The sequence below is a fragment of the Bos grunniens genome, chromosome 21 (assembly GCF_055505025.1).
Source record: "Bos grunniens cultivar Pamir isolate PY7600 chromosome 21, Bosgru_T2T1.0, whole genome shotgun sequence".
Classification (NCBI taxonomy): Eukaryota; Metazoa; Chordata; class Mammalia; order Artiodactyla; family Bovidae; genus Bos; species Bos grunniens.
In genome coordinates this window covers 70723552-70737280 of record NC_141185.1, presented here as the reverse complement: position 1 = coordinate 70737280, position 13729 = coordinate 70723552, and the positions used below count along the sequence as shown (strand labels likewise).

General features: G+C 40.0%; 1 long non-coding RNA gene across 1 annotated transcript; it reads left to right on the top strand.

The window, feature by feature from the left end:
- The first annotated feature begins 242 nt into the window (after positions 1 to 242).
- LOC147349985 (uncharacterized) lies at positions 243 to 13688 on the top strand. The gene is made up of 2 exons (XR_015150629.1): positions 243 to 413; positions 11493 to 13688. It is a non-coding gene; the product is annotated as an uncharacterized LOC147349985 (long non-coding RNA).
- Positions 13689 to 13729: the final 41 nt, after the last annotated feature.

The window sequence follows — 13729 nt, the reverse complement described above, 5'->3', positions numbered from 1 at the left end:
CTCTCAATAATAGCGTTCCAGGCTTGAGTGATGAGAGTCGCTGCACTGTCTCAGCAGGGAAGGGAGGGAGAGCTTTGCAAAGGAGACTGAGGGCATTTAAGAAAAGCTTCCAGAGCGCAGAACGACTCCGTTGGAGCAGGACAGGGCCAGGCATCAGCCTCGGCGCGAGGTAAAGAGCAACGAAACCTGCAGACGGGTATCCAGAAGCTGGGCTCAAAATAGGAGCGCTCGGGCGAGCGTGCGCAGTGCGCCTGTGCAGTACGTGCGTGCGCATGTGCCGCGGCCATCGCGAAAGCTCTCGGTCGCTCGGAGGCGCACGCTGGTGGTCCTCGCTGGCTCCGTTTACCTGAGGGACCTTTGGCCGTCCCCAATCGGCGCCGCAGCCCCCCGGGAGCCCAGCCCCGAGGTGTGAGGTGAGCCCCGGGTCGTCCAGGCCCCTTCCCGTCCTGCTCAGCAGGAAAAGGACTTGGGAGTGGGGACTTAGGAGGTGCCGCCGCGGCTGCCCGCTCCTCGGTCTAAGCCTGTGCCAAAGAGCCACGAGCAGCTGCGGCACCTCCTCCTCAAGGATCGTTATTCTCGTCTCTGACAAAACAAAAGCCTTGGGCGCTGTGCTGTGGAGGGGTGTCTCCGGGCTTTCTCGGGGTGGGTGGCGGGCCGGCAGGGGAGCCCGGGTTTGGGGCTGGGCGGACTGTGTGCGCGGACTGGATTAACCCTCTCGGTCCCGAATCTGCGCCGAGCAACCGGGTCGAGTGTGGCCCACGCTTCCTGCACGCCGCCCTTGGCCCAGCTCTGGGGCTCAGTCAGCGCCGCAGGGGTGTGTGGCACTCCCGGGCCACTGGGGGCTGTGGGTGGAGCATGCAGCTGCTGGCGGGGAGGACGATGCACGGAGGGCTGGGTGCGGGGGTGCAGGCGGCATCGCAGCATCTGGACTGCTTCCTGTTTCTAGTCCTGAGGGTTGTCCCCTCTCCTCCCTCCCGTCAGTTTTGCAAAGTCTGCATATTCCTCCTCGAGGCTTTCCCCTCTGCCCCCTTGGACGCTCCGTGTGTTTGCCCTGGGGTACCTCGGGGAGGTTCATCCATAGCCTCTGAAATAAGGTTCTGTTAAACATTTCAAGACATTTTAACATCTTCCTAGAGGTCTTTTTCAGAATTAGTTGCCTTCCTCAATAAGAGAATAAGGGGTGGTTTTTTCTTTCTTTCTTTTTTCTTAACAAAAACATATGCCACTAATTTAGGCAGAGGAGTCAACTCGAAGTTGCAAAATATCTAGGAAGGACAAAAGGTCTGGTTTTGGGCCCAGAATGAATGAAATTTTGAATTTTTGTTCCCTTCTGAATGTAGGTAGACAGAGCAGCAGAGCAGACCAGCAGCTATAGAAATAAATGACTGCTCTATAAGATTGGTCAAACAATATATTATTTTATAGAAGTAGTTTGGAGAGACCTGTAATGTTTATATACGGGAATTGGGTTACTTGGCAAAGCCAATACCGCAGGAGCAAGGAAACAAACACTTGACAAGGGGGATGTTAACCTCCCTCTTGAGCCTTCTGAAGCGTTTAGTGGCATGCTAACAGTCAAAGGGATGGATAAATCCGTAGTTCTGTTATTAAGAACCATTAACTCCTCAAGATAATGATTTCCCTCCGTCCTTTTTTTTTTTTTTTTTTTTAACCCATCCGTACTTTTAAGCAAATCAATACCATCTTTTTCCTCCATAAGAAGAAGGAAAAAAAAAAGTGTTTGTTTGAAGTACCAAACCACAACATAGAGGTAATAAGATAGGAAAGTGATGTAAAAATTTAAGTGGGCAGGCTTGCAAGGATGTAGCTGAAAATAAAAGATAATTGAGATGCAGTTCTTCTTACAGTGTTGCCTTTTATTTAGTGAAATAAGAGGTTCCTCCTCTACTCCCCTCCCCACAAATGCTTTGAAACTGTCAGGAAAATAAGGTAATTAGTTTTCAGGAAGCATTTAACAGGAGGCTTCCTGTGTGCTGTTTTGGATCTGTCAGAAATTCTCTGTTCCTTATTAATTCCTAAATACTCAAGCGTCTCCTGGGGGCTGAGGAATCCAGGCATTTCCTTCATTAGATTTTCTATACGGAGATAAGTACCCTCTCCTTCTTGTGAACCATACAGTAAAAGTGATTGTTTACAACTCTCTCTCTCTTTAATATGGATCACCTATGTTTTGTAAGTCTGGAATTTTAATCTTTATCTTTGCTGAGAATAACTACCTTGTAAGACAGTCTATATGCCCACATCATGTTAATTAAAACCTTTGCTCCATCAGAGCTCTGATCCCCTTGTCTTTCTTTTTCTCTCTCTATCAGGCTATTTCTTTGGAGCACAGAAGCCCTCTGAATTCACTTTTCTGCCCAGGCTTCTAAGACCCTCTTGAGAAGGCGCTGTGCGCCTTCACCACATCGAGAGGGAGCCTGAGGCCTCCGTGAACTGAGCGAGCCCCGTGCCAGGGGCTTTCTTGGCTTTCTGCATAAACCAAGGAATATCAGCCTCTTTCTCTCCTTTACTTTCTTATCGTCGACTCTGGACCACCAGGGTCTGGTCCGTTAAAGGACCTCAACAATTAGTAAAGCCTATCGTCTTACCTTCTCTTTCCTCCTCCTCCATTTTTTCTTTTTTCTTTTTCTCTTCCACTAATATTCCCTGCCTCTACATCTCTCCTAAATCTACCAGTGCCCTATTAATAGAGGAAGAAAGGACTTTAGGTTCTTTGATCCCTTTTTTCATCTTAGGTACTGTATTCCTCTGACCTTTATTTTGTGCTTTGAACATTTAGGTGGATTTTTCTAGAGAGATCCCAGCCATGATTGAGATATTTGAAGTAGGGAGACTTGCTGCTGCTGCCACCAAGTCGCTTCAGTCATGTCTGACTCTATTCGACCCCACAGACAGCAGCCCACAAGGCTACTACATTCCTGGGATTCTCCAGGCAAGAACACTGGAGTGGGTTGCCATTTCCTTCTCCAATGCATAAAAGTGAAAAGTGAAAGTGAAGTCGCTCAGTCGTGTCTGACTCTTGGCGATCCCATGGACTGCAGTGCACCAGGCTCCTCAGTCCATGGGATTCTCCAGGCAAGAGTACTGGAGTGGGGTGCCATTGCCTTCTCCAGGGAAGCTAAATAGTAAAGTGCACGTTCTTTTTTTTGTATAGCACAGTGTTGTGAGCGCATCATCACTGGGCAAAGAGGGGGGGTTTTAAACTCACTGTAAGTCCTCTGTTGCCCACTTGACAGGCAAAACATCTCTCTCCCCGACTTAAATTTCGTAAGTGTTAGTGAAACTGTGAGATTTCATACTGAAAACTTACTCTGAGCATGTTAGTTTGTTGATGTTAGACTGCTGTTGACTTTTATTTTCTTCAGGAGACATGTGTTAGGAAACAGTTCTTACTGCATCTTTACCTTCTTTCACAGGGAAGAGCAGTGTTGGCCTCAAGCATTTTTTTAACCTCTACATCTCTAGAATTAGAGACATTTAAAGCTGCAGCTGCCCACAAAAAGAGCAGTAGTGCAAATGAAAAGCAAAACTTTGAAATATGTATGAGAGGAATTGTTCAGTATAGATTTGGGAGAAGAAGGGTCGCAGCGTCTTAAGGAAAGAAGTGAAGGTTTTTAATAGTGGCATTTCCAGAAGGTTAGGAATGAATGTTTGAAGAGTACCAGCTCCTCTTTGAGTAGAAATTAGTTTTAACTGACTGTTGCATCAGAAATGATGAATCTGTCTTTGAGTTACAATTTGTTATGCTGAGAACTAGCAACAGTTTTGGGGAATCCAAGGAATGCACTGTGAATGAAGTTTAAGAAAAAACAACTAGGCTGCTGCTGCTCCTGCTAAGTCACTTCAGTCATGTCTGACTCTGTGCAACCCCATGGACTGCAGCCTACTAGGTTCCTCCATCCACGGGATCTTCCAGGCAAGGGTACTGGAGTGGGGTGCCGTTGCCTTCTCCAAACAACTAGGCTAGTAGGCCTAAAAAACAAATCCTGGTCCTCAAAGTTTATCTCATTAAACTAATTTTATAGTTAAAACATGCAACCATGCTAAAGGGGAAAAAAAAAATCAGGAGCTTGATATTAGAGCATTTCCTGAACACATTTTAATGGAACAGGGAAACGAGGCTGGAATTTCAACCTTTTTTTTTTTTTTTTTTAAAGTCCAGACTCTGGCCATCTTTTAGTACTTCCCTGGTGGCTCAGATAGTTAAGTGTCTGCCTACAATGTGGGAGACCTGGGTTCAACCCCTGGGTTGGGAAGATCCCCTGGAGAAAGAAATGGAAACCCACTCCAGGAATATTGCCTGGAAAATCCCATGGACAGAGAGGCCTGGTAGGTTACAGTCCATGGGGTCGCAAAGAGTCGGAAACGACTGAGAGACTCCACTTCACTTCACTTCTGGCCATCTTTTAACTTTCCAGTTTTAGTTTTAAAAGATCTTCTGCTTCTGCTGTCTCTAGAATTAAAAGTATATATAAGTTCTAAGATGGACTGGATTTTGATGCCTACTATTCATTTTAGTTTTGAACTTTATTTGTTTTTCCTGTATTTTTTTAAGCCCCATCACTCAGCACACTGGAAGATTAGAATATCTTTTGTAATCAGTGGATGAGTAGACTGACTTTAAAAATGAGATAATGTAGCAAAGTGATACCTTGAGATTCCTAAGAATCTAGGCCCTATGAATTAAATATGCTACTGCTAAATCGCTTCAGTCATTTCCAACTCTGTGCAACCCCATAGACGGCAGCCTACCAGGCTCCTCCACCCATGGGATTTTCCAGGCAAGAGTACTGGAGTGGGTTGCCATTGCCTTCTCTGATGAATTAAATATGGAGCAGAGATCAGCCCTGGGATTTCTTTGGAAGGAATGATGCTAAAGCTGAAATTCCAGTACTTTGGCCACCTCATGTGAAGAATTAAATCATTGGAAAAGACTCTGATGCTGTGAGGGATTGGGGGCAGGAGGAGAAGGGGACGACAGAGGATGAGATGGCTGGATGGCATCACTGACTTGATGGACGTGAGTCTGTGTGAACTCCTGGAGTTGGTGATGGACAGGGAGGCCTGGCGTGCTGCAATTCATGGGGTCGCAAAGAGTCGGACACGACTTAGCGACTGAACTGAACTGATGCTTTAGCAACCAGAAAACAGTATCCTGAGAATGAATTTATTTTTTAAACAAGATATGGAAAACAAAAGGCCAAAACCCACATGAGTTTTAGGAAAAGGAATCTAGCACTTTGAGCAGTGATATGCTCTCAGTGTGTACTTTGCTCTCTTACAAGATGATGATTTCCTTGAGAGAAGAAGCTTCAGAGGTAGTGAGGGCTAATCCTTATAATGCAGTCTTGGAAAACTCTGAAAGAAGACCAAAGAATATCCTCCGGTTCCCATTGTAGCCAGTGTGTTTGAGGCAACCTTTAATTTGTGAATTGGAAACGCAAAATGCTATGTATATGTATAGTGTGTCCAGATAAGTAAATCTAAGCTGAGAAAGATGAAAGAAATCACTTTCTGTACAGAAAGTGTGAATTGGAATAGAATTGCTAGTATCTTTTGTTGCAGGGCCTTGCTGACAAGCCCCCAGGGCCCACTTTTGTCATTGTCTCTTCTAAGATTCTGCCGGCTTTCTTTCCTCTTCACAGCTGCCATCTCTTGCTTTTCCCACCTGAGTTCCTTGGGTCTGGCTTTGTAGCCAGCCTCTGAAGACAGTCTTCCGAGATTGCATGCCCTTTATTGCTGCTCTTCAGGACAAATACTCAACTTATTTTAGGGGCTTTTACTTTTTAACATCAAAAGAGAACTGGTAAATTGGGGAATATCAGATTCCTGATGTTACACATTGATAAAAATTAAACAGAACTGGACATGGAACAACAGACCAGTTCCAAATAGGAAAAGGAATATGTCAAGGCTGTATATTGTCACCCTGCTTATTTAATTTATATGCAGAGTACATCATGAGAAACGCTGGGCTGGAGGAAGCACAAGCTGACATTAAGATTGCCAGGAGAAATATCAATAACCTCAGATATGCAGATGACACCACCTTTATGGCAGAAAGTGAAGAAGAATTAAAGAGCCTCTTGATGAATGTGCAAGAGGAGAGTGAAAAAGTTGGCTTAAAGCTCAACATGCAGAAAACGAAGATCATGGCATCTGGTCTCATCACTTCATGGGAAATAGATGGGGAAACAGTATCAGACTTTATTTTTGGGGGCTCCAGAATCACTGCAGATGGTGATTTTAGCCATGAAATGAAAAGACGCTTACTCCTTGGAAGAAAATTTATGACCAACCTAGATACTATATTAAAAACCAGAGATATTACTTTGCCAATGAAGGTCCGTCTATTCAAGGCTATGGTTTTTCCTGTGGTCATGTATGGATGTGAGAGTTGGACTGTGAAGAAAGCTGAGCGCTGAAGAATTGATGCTTTTGAACTGTGGTGTTGGAGAAGACTCTTGAGAGTCCCTTGGACTGCAAGGAGATCCAACCAGTCCATTCTAAAGGAGGTCAATACTGGGTGTTCATTGGAAAGACTGATGTTGAAGCTGAAACTCCAATACTTTGGCTACCTCATGTGAAGAATTGACTCTGGAAAAGACCCTGATTCTGGGAGGGATTGGGGTCAGGAGGAGAAGGGGATGACAGAGGATGAGGTGGCTGGATGGCATCACCAACTCAATGGATATGAGTTTGGGTAAACTCTTGGAGTTGGTGATGGACAGGGAGTCCTGGCTTGCTGTGATTTATGGGGTCGCAAAGAGTCGGACATGACTGAGTGACTGAACTGAACTTTTTATCATCAAAAGAGAACTGGTAAATTGGGGAATATCAGATTTCTGATGTTACACATTGATAAAAATTAAAATGTAGGGTTAAATGTATCTAGTCCTTTTTGTTTTCTGATGAAATAGTCATCAGGTCACTTAATTGGAAATTAGTTTTCCACATATATTGCTCTGTAAAGAAGTGAATGTCTTTGCTCAGGGTTAGGGCATGAAAAACTGTTGCCAGACCCCTCACTTTTTACTGGTCCTTGATGCCTGAGACTGTTCCCTCCAGTTAATCCACCAATTCCCTTTATTCAACTGAGATTCTGCAGATTGCTATAGTAAAAGATATAATATCAAAAAGAATGGAAAAAATCTTTTAACCTTTATGTGATCAGTTGTATTTGGTCAGTATTTCCTGGTTTCCTCAATCTTCTGTGTCCTCTCTGAAACTTACAGCTTCTTCAAGGATGGTTCTCTTAGGAAAAAGGACTGTTGCTCTGCATACTCACGTGATCCTGATTAGAAGCATTCATTTCATTATGTTATTGAAAAGCAACTTAGAATATATATCAAAAGTTTTTTTTTAATGTGCATAATATTTGCTTCAGCTGAGAGGTGATCTGATTTTTTTCAGTATTCAAAACCAATTTTTGACCCATTCTAAATTTATCATCATTTTTTTTTTTTTCGCTTTTCTTGCTACCTGTAGTAGGGTATTTTTGTGTCCCTTGGCTTGTTATTTAATCAACAGCCAGTAAATCATTGATTCAAGTAGTAGTATTGTCAGCACACATTCATAGACTTAGCACTTAATGTTCCCATACATAAATAACATGCGACAGACTTTAAAATAACATTGCAGCATTTATAATACTTTACTACTTTTTTGTTTTGTTTTTGTTTTTTGACCACGCTCTGCAGCTTGTGGGACCTTAATTCCCTGACCAATGATGAAATTCGAGCTCCCTGACATAGAAGTGTGGAGTCCTAATCACTGGTTTGCCAGGGAAGTCCCTATAATATTGTATTTTTAAAGAGTTCAGGTAATTTTATTCTGTTCCGTGTATGTATATTTTTGACAGAAGTGGGAGACTATATGCTGTTTTGTAAACCATTTAAAATTTTATTTTCCAGTTTTTGTATTGTTACTGTCTTTTGAAGTCAGTATATACAGATCCTGCTCATCATTTTTAGTGAGTGTGTTATATGTTGGTTGTACCTTAGTTTAACCAATTCCTTAATGGCAGACTTTCAGATTGTCTCTGGGTTTTTGTACTAACATTTCAGTTATACATCATGTGTACTTGTGTTTACTTTCTTAGCATAAATTGTAGAATAGGTCTGCTGAATCAAATTATATACATTTTAAGGGCTTTTGATGTCCATAGCTGTTTTTTTTTTTGAAATACCAACTAGTTTGCTTTTCCTCCAGTAGTATTTGAAAATGGAGAATTTCCTGGCGGTCTAGTGGTTAGCCACTCCACTACTCTGGCCCGGGTTCAGTCCTTGTTTGGGGAACTAAGATTCTGCAAGTCGTGTGGGACAGCCAAAAAAAAAAAAAGTACTTCGAGGGGTTGGAATGTTGAATATATTCCTTTTTCTGCACCCTCTCCTATACTGTGTTCTGTTATTCTTACTTTGCTCATCTGATTGGCAAAAATGTTAAATATCATGTTTGTATGTTTTTATTAGTAAAGTTGAGTATCTTTTCATATGTTTGTTGGCCATTTGTAAATTTATGTCCTTTTTTGATTTTTCTATTAAGGTAGTATTCTTTATCTGCTTTTTAAAAAATTCATTTTATATATTACTTTTGCTAAGCACATAATTATGTGTAAATATCCTGTACTATTTTAAGTTATTCTATTTTAGGATAGCATTTCTCAAAATATGACTTATAGATCACTTGTAACAGTACAGAGATAATTGTTAGAATGCATGTATATCATTCATTTTCCAGAGGTTCGGATTTCTTAGACCCGTGGGGTTTCTATGAATCTACTGCACATTAAAATTAGGGAACCTCTAATTTGGAAGAAATATGAATTCCTTAATATTTTTACTGTTCCTATTTTTCTTCGTGTCTCATGGCATTCTACTGTTTTTTCTTATTTATCTTAATAATCATAAACTACAGTCTTAATGTATTGAGGTTTTATCCTATCCCAGCCTAACAATAATTTTACAAAAATGTTTGGATATATGGAAATTTGAATGTTAAAGTACATAAAGGAAAGCACTTTTGTAAGTCTGAGAGAAGTATTGTTTGTAAATGAGGCAAAAGGAATAACTGAGGGAAAAACAAGTAAAATAGAGTAGACAGAAGTATAAGGGGGTTTCTCATCTAGTTTAAAAAACTCAATATTACTTTGTTTCTTCCTCAAGTTTTGTGTGGTCATCTTTGAACCGTCAATTTAGAACCCATACAGCTTGAATAATAGTCTAAATGAAAAATTTGAAATTCTCATTGTTATACACATATTCAGTAGGGAGCAATGTTCTCTTTAATTTTTTTTTAAGTTGCAAGCAGATGAACATGCTGCATAAGGAGCAAACTACAAAAATGGAACTTATATGGATGTTTGATACTGTAGCCAAATAAAGCTTTCAGGGCTGATTTGACACATTTAATGATATGCATAATTGTTACCATGCTGCATGATAATTAAGCTTAAATATACATGACTGTGTTGAATATCTCTTTTCCATAGCCAGACATCACATTTCTGGGCCCAGCTTGAAGGAGGAAAAAATATGGCAGGCCAAGAAGCTTTAACAAATATTTCTGGTTTAGAGATTTCCGTATTAGAGAGATGAAACGTTTGGGGCAGAGGTTGCTTGTAACTTTGGTGTCTCTAATTCCTAAGGTTGTAGACTTTACTTTTCTCTTCTTCTACTCAAGACCATATGCTTGGGGGAGAAATTGGGAAGATTCAGCCATGGCTTTACTTTCTCCAAATAGTTTTTTCTGCCCAGTAATGAAAGCCTGGGATGCAGAGGGCCCTGTCATTGGTAGTGCGCAAAGGACAGTTTCTTTCTCTGCTTTAGCCAAGACGGTTCAAGTTCTCTGTCACAGGCCCTAATATCTATTTGAGTTGTCCTGTTAACCTGGGTCTCTGAGAATTTCTGAACCTGACTTTCTCATGTTTTCCCAGCTGAGGTTGTGTACTTCAAACAGAAATATTTGACATCTGTGAAGCAAAAATAAAGTAAAAGCAGACTTAACATCATTACAAAACCAAATGGAAGTATGATAGTTTTAGAATATGCTTTTTTCCTACCAATCCTGCCTTCCACTCTACCTACCCTTCCAGCCCCAAAAGAGATGCATATTTTTGTCTCTCCCTAGAAAAAAAAGTGAATGTGAAAGTTGCATCCAACTCTCTGTGACCCCACGGACTGTAGCCTGCCAGGCTCCTCTGTCCATGGCATTCTCCAGGCAAGAATACTGGAGTGGGTTGCCATTTCCTCCTCCAGGGAATCTTCCCAACCCAGGGATCGAACCCATGTCTCTAGCATTGCAGGCAGATTCTTTACCATCTGAGCCACCAGGGAAGCCCCCAGGAAAGGCAGTGTCAAATCCAACTCTGAAACTTGGTAGAAACTCTTCACTGGAAATCAATCATATTCCATGCTGTAACTTTCTAGAGTTGACTCTTCTCTGCAGCCTGACTGTGTATAATGAAGCATTTGTTGGTCAGAAGTTTTCTCCATCTATGTACTGAAGTTTTGTACTATCTAAAAGGATGAAGCATTGTTGGGAAAATGTCCTGATACTACTTTTAGAATCTTTGTTTGCCAGTTCAGTATTGGTTGATAGAAGTAAGTCTTTGTATCTGCTGTCATTCAGTAATAAAACTACCTAAAGTTTGATGTTGCTTTACCTTTTATAGAGTGCATTATTTTATAATTCACTCATACATCTTTGATAGGGAGGTGCAATTTTTAGAAAGGAAAATTCTGAGCTCAGAGAAGTTAAGTGATTCACATAGTTGGAAAGAGGCTTCATTCCATATCTTTTGATTTCTTTATAGTTTACACCTTTCACAGACACCATCTGCTGAATCATGTAATGATTAAAACGTATATAATAACATTTAAATAACTTGTTATTAAGTGTGGCAGATATTTAAATAAAATTTAGGACAACAGCATGCAAGTTTTTCAAAATGGATCAATTATGTCTTGTGACAAATGAAAAACTACCACTGTAGATGGGAAATTAAACTATATGTTATATAAACAACTGAGGGAAGAGATAGTGCTTTCCTTTAAATGCTGTTTATGGATTCTCTTGTATATCTATAGCAAGAATGAGAAGGTAGAGAAACTGTCGTATTTTTTCTGAAATATCCATGTATTTTATCTGTAAGGCAGTCAAAGTTTGTGATTGTTGTTGTTAGCCACATGCCTGGCCCTTGGAATTTTAGTTCTCCACCAGGGAGTGCACTGGAGCTCATCAGTGGATGTGTGCAGTTTTAATCACTGGACCACCAGAAAGTCCCAAAGGCAGTATGTTAAAATTTCTCTTTCTAGTAGCTGATTGTTAGTGTGTAGAAGCACAACTGATTTTTGTATACTGATTTTGTATCCTGCAACTTTACTGAGCTAATCAAAGTTTTAATTCAAGCTTGCAATATTTTAAGAGGAAATTGCTGATTTCACCCATTTTTTTTTTCAATTATTTTTCAGATATTTCAGTCAAAGGAAGAAATAGCTCTTCTCCTAAGATGGAACCTGTTGTTTGGGAATGTGGTTGATCAACTTGACACGCTGGCCACATGGTACCCGATGTAAGAAAATGAAAAGAAGAGGCAAGATGATGTCATTTTCCCATATTGTGAAACCAAAAACAAATGCCTTTTGTGAGACCAAGCTAACAAACATCTGACGGTGCAGAGTAATTCTGTTTGAAGAACTTAACAGTAAGATAGAAGAAGTACTTTCAAGCTGAGACCTGTAGGTGTACAAAGATCTAAAATACGTATTGAGTAGGCCTGATCATCTGAATCCCATTCAATTGAGAAAGCGTGGCTATGAGTTGGATCATCTTTTAACTGTGGCCCTTGACTATGTTTGTGGGCCATACAGGTGGACACAGTTTATTTTCTTTGAGCCTATTACCTTGCGGGTGTGCCAGGATTTGCCTTATAACACTGCCTTCATGCCCAGTCTTCTGAATCACTATGACCAACAGATGGTAGTTTTAGCAATGGAGGTAAGACTTCATCTATTATTTGGCATATCATAGAAAATTATTCTTGTATTGCCCTTTTAATCAGTCTAATGAATGTGTTTGATAAACAACAGGAACAACTAACATGTTATTTTTAACTGCATCTTGTACATTAAAAAGTTATGTATTTCGGCTCAGACTCTGATAGATTGAAGATTTCATGTTTGGGGGATGTTACTTATCTTAGTTTTCAGATATTATTCTTTTATGAAGAACTTTGAAACATTGGAACTGGGGAAGTAATAGCTTTTCAGAAGTTTAAATTGTCCAAGTTATGGTTACATCTTTTCTGTTATTTGATAATAAGACTTTAAAGAACAGACTATAATAATAATATTCATAATTCACTTAGTAAATATTGAAGGTAACATGATTTTGAAAATGGGTGCTTTGGTTCAGCTTTGAGGCTGGTGGGTTTACAGTATTTACATTGTCTTAAATAGTTAAGATGGTATCCTGGTCTTACTATCTTTACATCAATTTAAGAACAGTAACTCCCAAGCAGTGATAGAGGTTTTGCTGTGTGAATTATCTGTTCTTGACCTCTCAATACATCATGAAAATCTGTTGCCTTACTTGAATTTTTCTAATGATAATTCTTTAGGCACTTTTTATTTATTTTTATTATTATTATTATTTTTTACTTTACAATATTGTATTGGTTTTGCCATACATCAACATGCATCCATCACGGGTATACACGTGTTCCCCATCCTGAACCCCCCTCCCACCTCCCTCCCCATACCATCCCTCTGGGTCATCCCAGTGCACCAGCCCCAAGCTTCCTGTATCCCACATCGAACCCGGACTGGCGATTCATTTCTTATATGATATTATACATGTTTTAATGCCATTTTCCCAAATCATCCCCCCCTCCCTCTCCCACAGAGTCCAAAAAACTGTTCTATACATCTGTGTCTCTTTTGCTGTCTCGCATACAGGGTTGTTGTTACCATCTTTAGGCACTTTTTAATTATTTTACTTTAGAAGCTATGACAAATTAATGGATACAGTTAATAATAGGTTTAAATAATTTTGCATGTGTTTCAACAGTGGTTTTAGAATTGTGGACAAATATATGTTTACCAGATAGGAATTAGAGGGCAGTAAACTGTGACAACAAGAGGTAAAAGCTTTGGAATTATATAAACTGCAGCAGCAGCTACCACTTTCTACCTGTATTACTTTGGTCAAGTTACTTGGGCTTTCTTACCATTGCCACTTTGCTTGTAAAATAGAGTTAACACTTTGGAAGATACAAAATGAAGTGTTGATACAAAATGAAGCGTTTATAAAGTATTTGGCACAGTACTTTTGGAGTAAGTTCTGTTAAAATGATAGCTTTTACCATTTTCTCATATTCTAAGATTAATGTAGCTACGTAGTACATAGAATTTAAAGTTGTTGTTGTTGTTTTAATTTTAGTCTTTAATTCTTTGTTACAGTGCTTTCAGCAAATCGAATACTACTTGTTTTGGAATCTTCATTTTATTGTAAAATTCAAAGGTTTAATACTTCCAAGTAAACTAGCCTAAATCTGGGAAATTTTGTAGAAAGATGATTATTCATAGATTTTGAAACGTAGAGGGCAAGTTGTATAGTCCAAATACTTGAAAATGTTGTAGAGGTTGAATAAAATATTTCTGCTCTTCCACTGACTACACACAGTCTAACTGGTAAGGAGAGATTTGGT